The 5,195-nt window shown below is 36.4% G+C and overlaps 1 long non-coding RNA gene across 1 annotated transcript; it reads right to left on the bottom strand.

Annotated features, from left to right (window-relative positions):
- On the bottom strand, positions 438-4,950 carry LOC110269990. Its single transcript, XR_002358907.1, has 2 exons — positions 4,667-4,950; positions 438-2,307 (listed from the first exon to the last, which is right to left on the bottom strand). It is a non-coding gene; the product is annotated as an uncharacterized LOC110269990 (long non-coding RNA).

Here is a 5,195-nt window from a genome sequence, read left to right as displayed (position 1 = left end):
AAATCATTCATTACAATTATATTCTTACTATATCTATTTATAGTAGATCAATTACTAATAAAACTATTTTAATATGGTCTTTGGCCACCTTTTACTCCTTATAGTATAGATGTATATAGATAGAAGTATAAAAGATGGTGTAAAATATTCTATTCTTGTAGCAGCCACTGCTTAAGATCTGGTACCTTTACAACTTCTGGCCCATATTTTGAGTGTGTCATGGAAGAATATTTCCGCAATAATGAAATGCACGCTTTAATAATCAATGATGATCTTAGTAAACAGGTTGTGGCAAGAATCCATTTTTTTTTTTGCTTATTCCGACCTTTGGATTTAGAGACATGTGATTAATTATATAGTTTTAGTGAAAGTTCTGGATACTCAATCTAAATCATTGATTAAATTAAATTCTAACCGTCCATTTAAAAAGTGAAAGATTATAAATAACGGTAAAAGTTTTTTTTTGAATGAAGAGGGTTAAGGACCCGAAAACAAGGAAAAGAGAAAATAACAAATAAAAATTAGTCTCTTCTCAATCTAAAAGTGTCAGAATGATCTCAAGTCAAAGCTTGCATAATGTCTAGAGGGGGATGGTCGAACAAATGAAGACCAGCTGGGAGGTGTTGTCCCTTTTTAGCAAGAATATCAAGAACACTATTTGCTTCACGCAAGGCATGGTGCCAGTTGACGATCATCAACATGTTCACTAGATTTTCAATGTCAATTAGAAAATGTTTGCATAGATGGATTACAGGACATTCTTCATAATAAGATGGATGGCCAGCAAAGAATCTGACTCCAACACAAGGTGTTGAAAGTTGTTTGCACATGCCACTTGAAGGCCTTTTATAATACCCCAAAGTTTTACATGTAAGATTGAGCAACTTTCCAAATTACAAGAGAATTCAGTCATATATCTCCCAAGATGATTTCGAAAAACTCCACCACAAGCAGCACTATTAGAATGGGATAAAAGGGAACCATCAACATTCAACTTGGTAATATCCTCTGCAGGAAAAATCCATTGAATCAACCAAGCTTCCTCCCCAAAAAATCTGTTGGGAAGAATAATACTTCTTATAACATTCAGAATTTCAATACTGCAAGCTTTAGCGGACTTAGAGACTACAACTAGGAGAATATTTTTTTCTTAAAGAATAAAGCAGTTTCTGTGGTACGAAAGAGAAGAGATTGTTACCTCAAAAAGAATTATCCAATCATGATTATTAGATAAATTGTTTATCAATCAATCTCTTAGGTCTAAACTAAAGAAGTCACGAATTGCTTCATGGAGCCTCGTGAATTGCCAAACATGTTTTGCAGAAGAACAATCACGAATGACATGAAAAGTAGTTTTATCATGCTCAGTGCATCTTAGGCAAGTAGCAGAATTTGATAGATGTATTCTTCTATCAACATTTGTAAGAATAACTTCATGCGCAACAAGCCAAATGAAAGCTGTGATCCTTTTCGGGACTTTCACTTCCACGCAAGTTTACAGACTTGGCAAGAGGTTCATAATCACCAAGCAAGGATTGGTAGGATATTTTAAGGCTAAAAGTATCATTTTGTATTCAGCTCCAGGCCACTTGGTCAGGCCATTTTCAAGGTGATGGAGGCGACATAGCTAGAATTCTCCTGGTAGTAGCTTCTGGAAGCATCTGTTTAAGTTTTTCCTCATCCCACTCACCTGAAATATTAAGAAAATCCGTAAAGTTTGAATATAAATCAGAATATGACAATACCTATATCTCATGATTAGGAGTTTTCCAAGATTCGACACTCAATTGTGATCCCAAAAATTAATCTGATGACCATCACTAATGCGCCAAATAATATTTCTTTCCACATTATTCCACGTAGAGTAGATTTCTCTCTAAAGATTAGAGTTGCTGCCTCTCCTAACAACCTCTGGCAAGATATCATTTTCGCAATTATACTTAGTGCAGAGAATTCTGGCCCAGAGGAAATCCTTTTTCTCAATAAGCCCCCATCCTATTTTCATCATGAAGGCGCGGTTAACATCTTTAGCATGTCTTACTCCTAGGCTACCATTTTACTTTGGCTTGCTAACTTCTCTCCAATTCAAGAGATGAATCTTCTTGGATTGTTCAGATTCTTCGAAAAGAAAATTTTTGCATTTGCAATCTATCATATTACTAGTAGAAGTAGGTAACAAAGCAGTTTGCATAGTATAACTAGGAATTAGATTATAGAACATATTTCACCAGGGTAGTTCTTTCAACAAGGGATAGCGAGGAGGCTTTCCAATTGTTGAGTCTGGAGTTCATCTTGTTGATGCTGCTGCTGCAAGTATCACTAGACACTTTAGAATGGTGGAGAGGGACTCCAAGATACTTCCCAAGATTATCAGTTTTGGTAAAGTGCAAAAAGTTGCTAATTTCACTTCTCACATGATTCCCCACATTCTTAGAAAATAAAATGCAAGTATTCTATTTTAATGCTGATCTTCTAACCAGAGCTCTTATAAAAAACATCAAGGACCCGATTGATAACATCAGCTTGATCCATACTAGCCTCTGCAAAGAGAATGAGGTCATCAACAAAGCAAAGATGAGAGAGTTCAAGAGCATCCTTCGTGAGCCAAATTGGCTTGTAGAATCCATGATCAACTGTGGCACTTATAAGTTGGGACAACCTTTCAATACAGAGAACAAAGATGTACAGAGAGATAGGGTCTCCTTGCCGGATACCACGAGATGGAGTGAACTCTGACAAAGCTTTTCTATTCCACAAAACCCTCATTTTAGCAGTGGATATACAGCTACTAACAAGATGAATAAAGTGGGGAGGTAGGCCAATATCCCTCAAGGTGTCTTTAATAAAACTCCATTTCAATCTGTCATATGCTTTTTCTAAATTAATTTTAATCGTTGTCTAACCTTTTTTGTTTCTCATAGAGTGTACCACTTCTTGGGCGATGACAATATTATCAGAGCTATGATGCCCTGGCACAAAGCTGCACTGCGTAGGTTTAATTAATTTCTCTATTACTCTTCTCAAGCGCCTGGCAAGAATTTTGGTAACCACTTTATAAGACACATTGTATAAGCTGATCAGCCTCATCTACTTTAAGTTAGTAGTAGGCTCCACTTTGGAAATCAGAGTAATAAGGGTTTCATTGATCTCTTCGATACTGTAGGATTCACAAAAATATTCTCCACCAATCTGCACAAATTAACCCCAACCACGTCCCATTTATTTTGGTAGAAGACAACTTGAATACCATTTTTCCCCGGAGCTTTAAGGCTGCTCATACTGAATAAAGAATCTTTAACCTCTTGCCAAGAAATTCCTCCTCAAATAAGACTCGAATTTGAAGCACTTAACATAGGAAAGACCCCTTTAAGAACAAATTGCTCATTAGGAAGATCATCATGATACAACTTGTAATAAAACTCAGTTTCCATGGCTTCCAGCACAGCGCCATTTGAGATCCAATTACCCTCTTCATCCTATAAGAAGACCACTTTATTTCTTCTTCTTCTAGCCATATTGGTGCCGTGAAAGTACTTAGTGTTCCTATCACCATATTGTATCTAATTGCATCTAGATTCTTGAAGTCACAACATCTCTTCCTGGGACAACATTTCTTCATATTCTTTCTAGAAATTCTTTTGGATTTCTTCCAAGAAGGAATTATTATTCATGCTTAGACAGTTAGATATGCCATGAGGTTTTCTCAAGATTTTGCTCTTTCTCCTAAAAATATTACCAAACACGGTAGCATTCCAGGACTTAAGGGAATCTTGAAACTCAACCATGTGTTGAGACCATTGAGCTAGATATCTTCCAATTGTTGTTTACTAAATTGCCAAAATCTTGTTCACCAAATTTTCAAAATCAATATGAGTGAGCCATGAAGTGAAAAAGTGGAGCGCCTTCTCCCTCTATTGGATGGAGGCATGTTGAAAAGCTAAACACAAAGGGGAGAGTGGTCAGACTTTAATATGGGTAAGTGTTTAATCTTGGCTTCAGAAACCTTATTTGCCAATCAATATTACTTAGATCCCTATCAAGCCTTTCCACCAAATTTTCTCTTCGCCAAGTAAACGGCCAGCTAATATAACCCAAATTGGTTAAGCCATAATCAGACACGTAAGATTAAAAATCAAGATAGGCACCTTAACTGCTGAGACCCGAGCCACTCTTCCTTTCAAAATTATGCAATAAGGCATTAAAATCCCCATCAAGCACCAAGGGAGATCCAAATTTGTACTAATGGACCTGAGATTATTCCAAAGTTCTCTTCTAGTAATTTTCTAGGGACTACCGTAGATGGAAGTAAAAATCCAAGGCTGATAATTTCTTCCCGTCACTTTCAAATTAAAAAATTGGGGGGTGATTGTCAAGAACATCAAATCCCCAATAATTTGATTTCCAGATACACCAAATGTCCCCTGAATGACCTCTGGCTTCCTCAACAAAATAGCCATCAAAATACAATTTATCTCTGATTTTACTCCCTCGATCCCTACTAACATGGGTTTCAAGAAGAACAATGAAATTAGCATCATATTCTCTACACAAATCTTTAATCAGAAAAGGAAAAGTACTTCCCCTCTCCCACCACACCACGGCAATTCCAAACTATGAAATTCATTAAAAACATGAAACAAAAGTAAAACGGTCACTAGAGACCAACCTCAAATTTTTGCAACATCCTTAGCACCCAAATTGAGTTTAACCTTCACGACACTATGATCCCCACTGCTGGACATCACTGGGTCTATCATAACTTTATCAGGCAGATGGTGGTGCTGGATTCCGCCTTCACAACTCACTTCATCAACTTCCATCAAAACAGGTTCGAAAAAGGGATTTTGCTTTCGATACAGGGGATTATTGCTAACCATTTGAGTCCTTGGCACTTCTTTCATGGCTTTCTCTACTTCAAAAGCCTCCTATTGTTTGCATTGCACCTCATTCTTTCTGTTGAGTTTGGAAAACTTATATGATGAACAAACATTATTAAAAGTATTATTAAGTGATTAATAAATTGTTTCAAATTGGTTGTTTGATGAATCTATTTAAGTGTGCAGGAAGAAAAATTAGTTTCCTATTGGGTCAAAGTTACACAAGCCCAAATTAATCTTTGAACAAATTCAGCTTTGAGCAAAAATAATTCAAATATTAGTGGCTGATTGTTTAAAGAAAGAAAGAAATCCAAGGAG

The sequence above is a fragment of the Arachis ipaensis genome, chromosome B03, assembly GCF_000816755.2.
Source record: "Arachis ipaensis cultivar K30076 chromosome B03, Araip1.1, whole genome shotgun sequence".
NCBI lineage: Eukaryota > Viridiplantae > Streptophyta > Magnoliopsida > Fabales > Fabaceae > Arachis > Arachis ipaensis.
The sequence above is the reverse complement of the archived record's forward strand: the minus strand, read 5'-3'. Positions and strand labels throughout refer to the sequence as shown.